This window comes from Coenobita brevimanus, chromosome 52 (assembly GCF_032717465.1).
Source record: "Coenobita brevimanus isolate Jiangsu-jjx chromosome 52, ASM3271746v2, whole genome shotgun sequence".
Taxonomy (NCBI): Eukaryota; Metazoa; Arthropoda; class Malacostraca; order Decapoda; family Coenobitidae; genus Coenobita; species Coenobita brevimanus.
The window spans coordinates 33,198,042-33,210,931 of NC_137005.1; positions in this window are offsets into that span (position 1 = coordinate 33,198,042).

A 12,890-nucleotide genomic window follows, 5' to 3' on the forward strand; every position below is an offset into this window, starting at 1 on the left:
ATTTCCTTTGTCATCCTCTTCCTCTTTCTCCTTCTCCTCCTCCTCGTTTCCTTCTCCTCTTCGTCTTTCCCCTGCAGCTCCTCCTCCATCTCCTCCTCCTTCTCCTCCTCATGATCATGATGATGATGATCATCATCATCATCCCTATATTCCTCTCGGTCCCCCACCCCACTCCTCCTCCCCGTCTGTTATCATCCTCACTTTTACACTAACCCCATTTAAATCCTTCTGTTCTTTCTTTTTTCTTTTCCTGTCTCCTGACCTCTCATTTCTTCCTCGTGCCCCTTAGCTCTTCTTCCTCTTCCTCCTCCTCATCCTTTTCATGCTCCATCTTTTTCTCTCGTCAAGACCAGTTATAATCCTTATCGTTTTCCTCATCTTTCCACATCGTCTCTTCCTACCCCCTTTCTTGCTTTTCTTCCCCTCAGTACCCTCACCATATCCTTCCTATCTCCTATTCTCCTCCTTCTTCCTCCTCTGTCTGTTCCTCTCTCACCAAATCATCTACTCCTACCTACCTTTCTTCCTTCTTGCGCCTACTGTTTGTTCATCCACTGTCACATCTCTCCTACTTCACTTTGCTTCATATTCTTCTGCTTCCTCCTCCTCCTCTTCCCCCTCGTCCAACTTCCACATCCTGCTTCTTCTTTCTTACTTCAATCCTCCCTAATCCCTTCCTATCAGGCTTTCCATTACCTGCTTCTTTGTCCCCAGGTTATTAGCCTAGTTTCTCTTGCACCTGCATTATCCTTATGCCCTATTCATTTCTCAGTTTCTCTGCAAATGTCAACTCAGTTCGTTCCTTCTCTGCTTCGCTGTATTTTATTTTTGATAATTATACCTTTATTTTTTATATCCTTTCAACTCATTATATATCCTCACACCTTCTCCATTCTTTTTTCCTTCTCATGTATTATTAGCTTCTTCAGCTTACTCATACTTATTCTTCCTCCTTATAGTCTGTCTTCGTCTTCGTCTTCTTTTCCTCCATCATTTTCATTTTCAGCGTCATCTTTTTCGCACCCTCATCCTCTTCTTGTATTTCATACACTTCAAATTGTTGTTCTTCCTCTTCCCCTTTCCTACCAGATTCCTCCCTCTCATCCTCTCCCACTCTCTTCTTCCTCTTCCTTTCCCTACTCCTACTCTTCATCAATAAATTTTCACCTCGTCCTCTTTGTCTCTGTTTCTGCCCCCCTATCCCTCCTTCTTTGTTCTCTTCATTTTTTCCCGCCTTGTTTACCTTTCCATCCTCTTCGACGCACTCGCTTTTCCTCCTGTTCCTTCCTTCTCCTCTTATCATTCATTTCTGTCCTCTTATAGTCCTGTTCCTCCGAATTGCCTCCTAATGTTCACCTTTCCTCCTTTTCATCTTCTTCCATACAACTTCTCTTGATTCTCTTTTCCCTGCCTCCTTTTTTCTCTTTCTTCCTCCACGCCCCTTTCTCTTCATCTTACTTTGTTCCTTCTCTTCCTCACATCTCTCCTTCCACTTCTTCACTCTCATTTCTCCCTTCCTCCTCTTCCTCTTCCTGTCACTTTTTCTTTTCCTCTGCCTGCCTCTTGCTTCTTCCTTTTTTTGTCCGTCTTCTTTTCCTCTTCCTCATACCTTTTCCTCTTCTTCCTGTTTTCCTTCTCCCTCCTCTTCTTCCTACCTCTCCCTTGCACATTTCTCTCTCGTCTTCGTTTCTTCCTCTCTTCATGACATTCTTTTACCTCCTCGTCCTCTTCCTTCCTATCCCTTTCATCTTTTTTTCTCTCGCTTTCTTTCCTTCCTCCTCTTCGTGTCATTCTTTTCCCTTAGCCTTTTCTTAACCTATCCCTTCCACCTTTTTCTTTCGAAGATATCACTCGATCTGATAAATCAACAGGTAAAGGAAGCTCTCCACATCAGAAAATGAAACACATTAAAGCTCTTCTGGTAAATACGCGTAGCCTGAGTTATATATATATATATATATATATATATATATATATATATATATATATATATATATATATATATATACACACACCGGCATATTTGATTTAGAGGCTCGTCTTTTTACTGAAGATTATGATGTAATTGGTATAACAAAATCGTGGCTAAACACTGAGCAAAGAGATTTTCTAGCGGAGTTTAAATTACCAGGCTATTACATTTTCAGTGGTTAAAGGAAGAATAGAGCAGGGGGTGGTGTGTTGTTATATATATATATATATATATATATATATATATATATATATATATATATATATATATATATATATTAATAAATAACAGAACGGAGGAAGGAAAAATAAATGGGTAAAAAAAAAAATCCATACACCAGATTACTGGTGTCCTCTGTTCATAAAATATCTGTAACAGTTAGACTTGAACAGTTGTGGGTTGAAATTTGGAGGAAAACAACTCTGGGGAAGCGAGTTCCAAAGAGATGCAGTTCGGGGAATGAAAGAATTCTGACAGCAGAAGTTCTGCAATATGGTTGAGTGACATTCCAGTCATGAGCGCTACCAGATGCCCGTGTAGCACGAGGGAAGGCATGGAGAGGTGGCACCATGGACGCAACTTCGTCTGAGCATTTGCCAAAAAAATATCTGAAAAATAATGCAAGGGAGGCAACATTCCTTCTTACTTGCAGGGAAGGTAGTTTATATGTAATGGCAGGGTTGTTAATGATTCTAACAGCTTTATTCTGAATTTTGTCTAGTTGTCTTAATGCAACCTCTCCACAACCATTCCACAAGGGTGAGCAATATTCAAGCTGAGAGCGCACATGACTCTTATAAATTATGGCTAACTGCTCATCGGCGAAAAAGTTACGGACTCTGTACAATAATCCAAGTTTCTTTGAGGCGGTTTTAGCAAGTGATCTGACATGAGAGGTCCAGCTGAGGGCACTGTTAAGTGAGACACCAAGAATTTCAATACTTTTGGAGATGGGAATATTAGTAGCACTGAAGATAATGTACGAATCTGGCAATATCTGTCTATTAGTAAACTGTATATATTTAGTTTTACTAGCATTAAAAGAGGCAAGGTTGTTTTGTCCCCATTCACTGATTGTAGATAGATCTTGATTTAAGGAGATGGCTGTACTGAGTTGAGAGGTAGAGATATTAGACTTTGTAAATGGATGTGTGAGTGTGACTGAACTATGTAGTGTTGAGTCATCTGCATATGAGTGAATGGGAGTGTGAGTGACAGATAAGAGATCATTAATATGAACCAGAAATAGGGTTGGGGCCAGAACTGATCCCTGCGGCACGCCGGCTTTAATTGAGTGGAAATTCGAATATACATCATCTACTTTTACTCTTATTTTCCTGTCACTAAGATAAGAAGAAATCAAAGGAACAAAAGACGTTAGTCCATAGCAAGGGAGTTTGGACAGCAGGGAACGGTGCCATACTCTGTCGAAAGCTTTAGAGATATCAAGAGCTACTGCATGAGTTTCTCCGAAAAGATCAATTGATTGATGGATGGTATGAGTTAAGAGATTGAGTATGTCAATGGTGGATCTTTCGTGGCGAAAACCGTATTGTCTATCATTAATTAAGTTGTTGGATTCAAGATGTTTAACAATATGCTTATTAAAGTTTCAAATACCTTATCAAGAGAAGATGTGACAGCTATTGGTCTGTAATTGGAGGGGTCAGACGAACTTCCTTTCTTCGGAACTGGGTGGATATTGGCTTCTTTCCATGAATTTGGGAATAAAGAAGTACGTATGCATAGTCTGAATAATTTAGCTAGGACAGAGGCAAGTTCAAGGGAACACTTTTTCAAAACAGTTGGCGGAATTCCATCTGGGCCTGGAGCTTTGTTGATGGGTAAATTGTCTAGGATGGATTTTACGTATCTTGTCTGTATTTTAAGTGGGGCAATTTCGGGAGAATCAAGTTCCAGTACTGAGACATTCTGGCTGGTATCATCTATGGTAGAGTTTCTGGCAAAGGTACTAACAAAGATATCTGCTTTCCCACGTGGGTCATTTGAAATATTGCCATCTGAAGATTTTAGTGGGGGAATGGAAGATGACTTGTTAAAGTTATTATTGAAAGAATTAAGAGTTGACCAGAATATTCTATTGTCATTAGGGTTGTTAAGTGATGCTTGCATTTGAAGAAAGTTTGATTTAAATAGATTTAATACAGCTTTTGCATGTTTTCTAGCAATTTTAAATTGGGAGAGTGATTCAGATGTTTTTTTATTTTAAGTAAGAGTTATATGCTAATGACTTTTGGGCTGTTGCTCTGGCACAGTTGCCATCAAACCATTTTGGAAAGTTTGATCTTTTAGTGAATTGTTGACTTGGTATGAATAAATCCATACCAGCTAGTATTAAGTCGCAAAGGTGGGACTGGGTAGAATTGGGATTACTAGAGAAGAAAGGCTGCCATGGAACATCAGCAAGATAATTTCTAAATCCATCCCAGTCTGCCCTGTCAAAGTGCCATCGGGTCACCCTGACAGGTTCAGAATGGGGAGGTGTAGGAGGGTTAACTAATGAGGCTTTGATGAGATTGTGGTCAGAGGATCCAAGTGGTGACAGTACCTCTATCCTGTATTGATCTGGATTATTTGTCAAGAATAAATCCAAGAGATGAGCATTATGGTCAGGATTATCAGGTGTTCTGGTTGGTTGCTCTACCATCTGGGTGAGATTAAACGATTCCGCAAACAGCTCGCATTCTAGACCAGCGTCGTCAGTCCGGGCAGAATGCAATAACCATTCAACATTGTGTATGTTAAAATCACCCAAAATGGTAATTTCATTGCCAAGGGCAAGGTCAAGGTTACTCAACTGAGTGGATATGGAATCAAATACATTGAGTTCCGAAGAAGCATTGGGGGAACGATAAACTACACAGATATATTTGGTAATGTTTTGGCAATTTAATTTATATAATGAGTAATCAAAACTGGATGAAGTGAAGTTTAAAATAGTGTCAACTGCATATTGGGATTTGATATAACAACAGGTGCCGCCTTTGTTACGAAAGTTTGTAAGGAGATGGTAACCGGGAAAACAAAATGGAGATATATCGGTAGAGGGTGAGATTTGTGGTTCTGTGAGGAAAAGGGCCAAAGGGGATATGGACTGAAGGAAAAAATGAACTGAGTTTAAATTTGTGGTAAGGCCGCGGATGTTGGTAAAGAATAAGGCCACACCGTCACCTCTTCGCCGACGAGCATTCCCGGAAATAGCAACAGTCGCTGCTGGCACAGTCGCTTGATGGCGACTGGGAGGACCCTGTGCCTCCAGCCCTACCCTGCCGGTGGTGGTAATCCGAGGTACCACCTCATTTGATAGTAAGATTGCAGCGGCCATTAATAAAGATGTGAATAGAAGGTGTGATATGTTATGCGCATGTAGTATGGTGTAGACAGTTGAAGGTAGAGGTATTATGAGAGTATGCTGGCCTACTCTCCGTGTAAATGAATGCACTGAAAATATTCAGAAAAGGGAGATGGTCAGGATCAAGTCCTGAGGGCTGGTGAAACGGGAGCTCCAGCTCTCCCTATCACCAGCTTGCCATCAACCTCGGGAGTACTGCCCTGTTCGACTGGTGCTACAGTCTACTCCACACAAAATTAACTAAGGATTTCTTGCAGTCGTAATTACCAAACCAAGTATTCAAATTACTCACACTAATTATATTCGGCTTAAAAGCGAATCATATCATAAAATTACACTTGGGATAATTTATCGCACACCTAGTCAGTTAATGAACATCGACATTGAAATCTACAATCAAATCGCTGACATCTCGTGTATGCAAAGCACCGTAATATATTTTTATTCACCAGTTCCGAAGTGGGGAGATGCCTTAACCTCACAAACAGAGTTCGACCTATTTAGCCTTGCAGGAAAGTTCTTTGCATCAGTTTGTAAATTATCTAACGCGCAAAGCTAACATCCTAGAACTTGTCTTAGCCACAGGAAATTTAGGGAGTATCGTTTTGTAGGAGAAGAATTTAGTTCTAGTGATCATCGCATGGTTGCAGTTAACATTCAGTTCGGTGAAGACAATGCCAAGGCTAGATGCGCGAAAATGCCCAAATATAAGAGGGCTAGTATTTATAATGGTAATTGCTGGTGCAGGTGTCCAGCACCCCATCATCAAAATATTTGATATCAATGATACTAGGAATTTTTTAACAGGAACTCTCAACAGTGCAGTTATGTATTCCAATGTATAATAAAATGCCTGCCCAAAATTCTAAACCCAAACAGTGGAACTCCAATAACAAACATTGTCTGATAGCAGAAAAAAGCTTGCATACACAAATGATAATACCACAAAGAGTCAAAACGATAAAAACAAATAGGATACTTTTTAAGGGGAGCCAAAAAATATTTATGTGGGCTAAAGGAAACCTTGAAGCCGAAATTGCCAGTATTTCTAAAGTATATATCCAAAGAATTTTAGTTACATAAGAAGCAAAAAGGTAATAATTCCAACAATCTGAACCTTAATCACAAGGAATGGAGAGCATACTGATGATGAAACTAAGATGGCGAAAATTCTGAATACTTTCTTTATGTCAGTTTTTACAACAGAAAATACACATACGATTCCTGCAGTTTCCCCAGTTCCTATAGAAGAGGGCAACATAATCGTTGATATTGCAGTTAGTGAAAATACTGCACTGCTTGCAATTAGCAAATTGTATGAGAATAAAATGCTAGAACCAGACAAAGTATGTCCACGCATATTATAAGGCACAACAACAAGCAATATCAAAGCCTTTATCTGAACTTTTTAGTTAATCACTAAAGAGCATTAACGGTCCACATGAATGGAAGCTTGCAAATGTAAACCGAATATTACAGAAAGATAACAGAGCACAACCAGAAAACCACAGCCCAGTTAGTTTAACATCATTGGTTTGCAAATTGCTTTTAACTATCATCAGAGACAAGTTTGTAACACACAAAAACAAATAATCTCATCAGTGATTTGCAACATGGTTTTTGGAATAATTACTCTTGCCTCACGAATCTGTTGGACTTTCTCAACGATATATTGAACATGTATGACAAGATTAAATCTGTTGACATTGTCCGTCTCGATTTTCAAAAGGCTTTTGACAAAGATCCACCAAAAAGACACCTTCAGGAGCTACAAAACCACCTGTGAAAAGAAAGACAATAGGTTATCTGAAGTGCTGCTTTTCTCATATGGTGCTGAGATGTTGGGCAACACTGTGATGTACTTCATTACTGTGTGGCTGCTGAATCGTGTGATTAGCAACCAAAGTCCCGTTTCTTTTTTGTCACACCTTGTGTGTATATATATATATATATATATATATATATATATATATATATATATATATATATATATATATATATATATATATATATAATTCCGTATCATGCCCCGTCCTCTCTCTCTCTCTCTCTCTCTCTCTCTCTCTCTCTCTCTCTCCTTAATTCCCTTTTCTCTTCTGTCCCTTCATCATTATTTTTTCTCTTTCCTCCATCCTGTTTTTTTTTTTCTTACCATCTTTATCGCCGTTTCACCGTTACGTACATTTCATTTTTTTTTCTTCCAGATAATCTTCTATTTTCTTTTTACCCTCATTCCCTTCTCTTATCCTGTTTACTTTCTTGTAAATCTCCTATTTCTCTTACTGCTTCATAATTTTCTTTTTGGTCTTCCTTCCTTCCTTCCTTTTGTGTGTGTGTGTGTGTGTGTGTGTGTGTGTGTTCAATTCCGTTCATCGTATTTTTTCGTTTTTTAAAGTCTTTCACTACGATAATATAGTTTACTTTCATCTTGCCTCCTCCAAACAATATTATTCTATTAAGGAAGGACTTATCGTGTTGATGAGGTATTTAATTTAATATTTAATTCATCAGAACTCTCTTCTAAGCTGAATAATATCACCTGAAAGCTGGAACAATTGAAAAAAAAAGAAAAAAGTACGGATCGGGGAAAATCTTCACCCAGAATAGGCCTACGTATTTTTACCCTCCACCTGACTAAGTCAGAGGTGGAGGTCGTTATCACTGGGATCAATAGGTGTCCGTCCATAGAGTCTGGCGGCAGGGCGGCTGGCCGGTAGTAGAGATTTCGTTTCCAGGCCAGAACTCAGAAATTATTCACTATACAGTAAAGTCATGAAATTTTTACATAGGTATGTGTCTTATAGTGAACTGGTGCCTTTGGATAGGTAGAATGCTATATATTTTGTATTTTTTTAAACAATGAAAAAGTAAGAAAAAAATAATTTTCCAGATATTTCAGTGCGACGTGCGCAAGGAATCTGAATGGTCTCCATACGCCCACCTTTAAAAGAAAAGATGGGGGGGTGGGGAAGGCCGTTATGCCCTTGGTAAGGTGTGCAGAGAAGTGATGGGTATCTGCTTGGTTAGTCGGAGGGTTGCAACGGTGTAACATTCCCGTTGTTTTATTCAGTGATTCCTAATGCACACTAATAAAACATAGTGTATCTTAACAGGGACGCGGCAGCCACTTCAAGCATCAAAATAACCATCATCCACAATATCCACTGTCATTTCTAACTGCAATTAATGTGATATGTATAAGAGAAAAAAATCCCTTAGAGTTAATACTGACACAGGAGCAAGAGTCTTTAGTGAAGTGGGCCTAAATTATGAAATCTACTCATACTAAACGGAAAGGAAAATACATATCTCTTTCTATCGGGGGTTGAGTATAACAGTTTTTGATAATGTTATTGTTTGAATTTTTAATACTTTCCGAAGTTTATTTCATTAATTTATAAGCTATTTCCATTCATTACATAACTCATGTATTTACTCAACTCGGGATAACTGTATAATGATTTGTAACAGAATAACTACTATTGGTGGAATGAACGTTTACTGTATGGTGTAAATTAACTTAATTTACTCCCCCCCCCTCTCTCTCTCTCTCTCTCTCTCTAGTGAATATTCTAATTTTCTCTCTCCTTCATGCTTTTATTCTATTCCTCACCACCATTCCTCGTTCGTTACCCGCTATTCTCTCGCTTCTTTGGTTGGTTCTCGGATTAGTTCTTCTGACTGCTCCTCGTCTTTCCTTTCATCTCATTTCTCTCAGTATTCTTATTAAATTTTTAAAGTCTTTTTTATCTAAAGGTCAATATAACTGTAACATTATTGCAGTTACGCCAGACGATTTTGTCAAGTTGAACTTGAATGTTACTTAAGATTCCCCCAGCTCTCCCTTAGTCGGCACAAATCTTTTATTCTGTTCCAACTAACACCAGACAATTTCACTCAGCTGAGAGTTAATCATAGGACCAAGAGTATTATTTTAATCCCCTATTCTTTCTTCTCCAATTTACTTTTCCGCTTACACATTTATTTTATTTTCTCTTTTTTTTACCTTCTTTGGTTCTCTGTCTTCCTCTAATGTATTTCATTATTCTCCTCGTCTCGCATTCCTCCTCCTTTCTCGTTCTTTCTCTTTTCCTGCCTGTCAATCTGTCTGGTTATTGCCCAATATTTCTTATTACTATCATTACTACTTGGGTAGTGTGATGAGTAAGGATGGAAATTTGGGGGATGAAGTACGCGAAAGGGTACAGCAGGGAAGGAAGGTTGTTGGTACACTGAAAGCAGTGATGAGAAATAGGGAGGTGAGTATGGAAGTTAAGAAGTCACTGCATGGTGGTATTGTGATCCCTACCCTGACGTATGGAAGCGAGGCGTGAACCTTGCAAGAGGGGAACAAGTCAAGAGTGAGAGCAGTGGAAATGAGTTACTTGAGAGGACCATGTGGAGTGACGTGGAGGGACAGGTTGACGAATGAAGAAGTGAAGGAACGTTGTGGGGTGGATGTGGATGTGGTTGAGAAGATTAGGAGAAATAAACTGAGGTGGTTTGGACATGTGGAGAGAATGGAGAATGAAAGACTGACTAAGAGGGTGTATGTAGGTGAAGTGGAGGGAGGGAGAGGGAGGGGTAGACCGAGGATGAGGTGGAGGGATGGAGTTGAGAGGTATATGAGGGAGGGGGGGGTGAGTTGGGGGGAGGGTAGTCAAATGGTGGGTGACAGAGTGACTTGGAGGCGTTTTGTCTGCGGCCACCCTTTGCGGGATTAGGGCGTCGGGCTATAGATAGATAGATAGATAGACTATCATCCTAACCCTGTCTCTTTATTCGATTATCATACTTCGCTTTTAACCATGTATATCCATCACTTCAATTCTCTAATAATTTTTCAGCTTCTGTTTTCCTCTTATCATTTCTCTCTCTTCTCACTCTTTTAGCTACACCCTTTTCTCGTCTTGCTTCTCATATGCCTCCTCTTCTTCCTCCACCTCCTCTTCCTTCTCCTCCTCCGCCTTCCACATTGTTATTCTCTCTTGATCCTTACTTGTCTTCCTCCAGTCTTATTTTCCTTCTTGATATTCTGTCTCCCATCCTTTTGTCCTCCTGTTTTTCCTTTTATTTCTCTCTTTGTCTTTTTTTAAATTCTTTTTACTCCTTATCCCTGTCATGGCTTGGACATCTTTAGTTATCTATTCCAACTAATACCGGACGTGTCTATTTAACTGAGACTCACAGGAGATTGTGAGTGTTATTACTGTTAATATTTATACTGTCACCATTAACCCTCTCATTGTTAGCACAACTCTAGTATTTCATTCCCATTAGCACCTGAAGATTGTCTTCTGCTGACAGTGAGTAATCGGAACAATTGGGTGTCAACCCTTCTTTCTGTTTTTACTCTCATTTTATGCACTTCGTGGTTTCCCTTGATATCCTCCTCCTACATCTCGTTCGGCCTTTCTTTTCACCCTTTTCGTTTTTCCTCATCTCTGATATTTTTCACTCCTTCCAGCCCCAGCTCCTCTTTTGGCAAAACGTTCATCCCTCTATTCGGTGAATTCCTCTCATCCTTATTCACACATATTTTTCCGTTTCCCTTCATTGTTCTCGTCCTTTTCTCTTCTTATTTCATATCATCGTTTTCATTCTTTGTTGATTCCTATTCGTCTTTATTGAATCTGAATTTCCTTTAACACTTCTCTGAATCTTTCGTCTTCGTCTTTATACATATAACTATCCGACGCATGCATAAAGACACCATCCTATGCCTGAGCATTCAGCCGGTTGCCCTGTTCGAGATCACAAACACAGTTCTTGTGCCACTGTCATAGCTAACTCATCCTGCCGTCACTGTCTGAAACAAATAGAGGAACAACAGTACTATACATAGTCAAATACACACACTTCATAATCTATTTGACCAATTCCTGATGTCTCCAGTGATAAACAACTGGACTTGTGAAGCATACAATACATGGCTCCTCAGAAGGCTGTTTCTGCTGTAAGACATAATTTCATCCTCGGAAGTACCACACAGAGACGTTCAAGATTACTTTTTTTTCTCTCTGTTCCAGAGCATTCATATCACAGTTAAAATTATAGTGTCAAAGAGTCTATTTCTTTTGGCCCGCTGGTACCAGGGATAAACTGAGTAGACTAGATACCATAATATGTAATTTGCCGTCATCATCGTCATCATCATTATCATCATGATCTCTCCCACCCAAAGATATGATCAGGTAGAGTCTAGAAGACAAGCCTGAAAGAGGGAGAACTATGAATAACGTGTCCAGTGAAATTTGCCAGACCCCAAATCACATACCAATCAAACACCCAGAATCAAGGCCCGACCTCACAGGCTTAAACTATGTGCAATACACATATTGTATTAATATTTTATTTACAGCTGCGCTTTACATATGGAGAGTCAGTCCGTCAAACATCAGGTTGAAAGAGGGGAGCCAGACATTTGATAATCTCTCTCTCTCCCTCTCTCTCTCTCTCTCTCTCTCTCTCTCTCTCTCTCTCTCTCTCTCTCTCTCACACACACACACACACACACACACACACACACACACACACATCATCCAATGAATCCTCTGTCAGTTCCCTAACCATATGACCTTTCATATCTCACTTTCTTGCACACTTTTTTACCTTTGATCAACTTTTTCAATGGTTCAGTTGCACAGAGAGTAGGCCAGCATGCCCTCCAATACAAGTTCCTCTAACTTTCAACACTAAATTATGTGCTCATTATACACTACACTTCCTATTCAAAATTCAAACAAAAAATGGCGTATCATAATCAAGCCTCGGGGTCCCGAAGGGAGGGGGGGGGATGACTATCAAAGCTCCCACCATCTGCCCCTCTCCCGATGACGACCCACAGTCTGACTCACTTCATCTTCATTTCTGCAACATTCGCGGCCTTACCTCTAACTTTCTCTCTGTTGAGCACCCCCTCTCCTTCTCTAAACCTCACGTTTTCTTCCTAACTGAGGCTCAGCTGTCTCTAAACTGACTGATAGCAAACCTTTCTTTGTATCCTCCTACTTTCTCTATACTCATTTCAAAGCCAAAGGTCGTTGTTGTGTGTATATACGCAACAACACATCTTACTCTCGTGTTCCTGACCTGGCATCTTCTGAATTCTCAACTCTGGCATTGGCTTTCCTGTCATTCTCTGGCTTAATATATGTGCTGTTTACTTATCCCTTATTTCTACTGACTGAAAAATTCTTCGACTACCTCGCTTCTAAGATGGAACACATCCTATTAATTTCTTTCTCTGAAATCTCCTCTCTATGAGAGTTCAATGTTCACCACGACCTTTGGCTCTCCTCTTCTTTCACTGATCTACCTGGTGAACAAGCCTACTTTTCTATCCTAAATGACCTAGAGCAGCTTGTGCAGCACCCTACCCGTATCCCTGACCACCTTGGAGAGGGTTCCAACATACTGTACTTGGTTTCTTCCATACAACTAAACCATCTGTTTATGTGTTTAATTTTTCCTCCATCCTGGGCTTTTTCAGTCACAACTTTATCACCTTAACCTTTCCTACTACTCCAGTAAGGATTCTGAGCC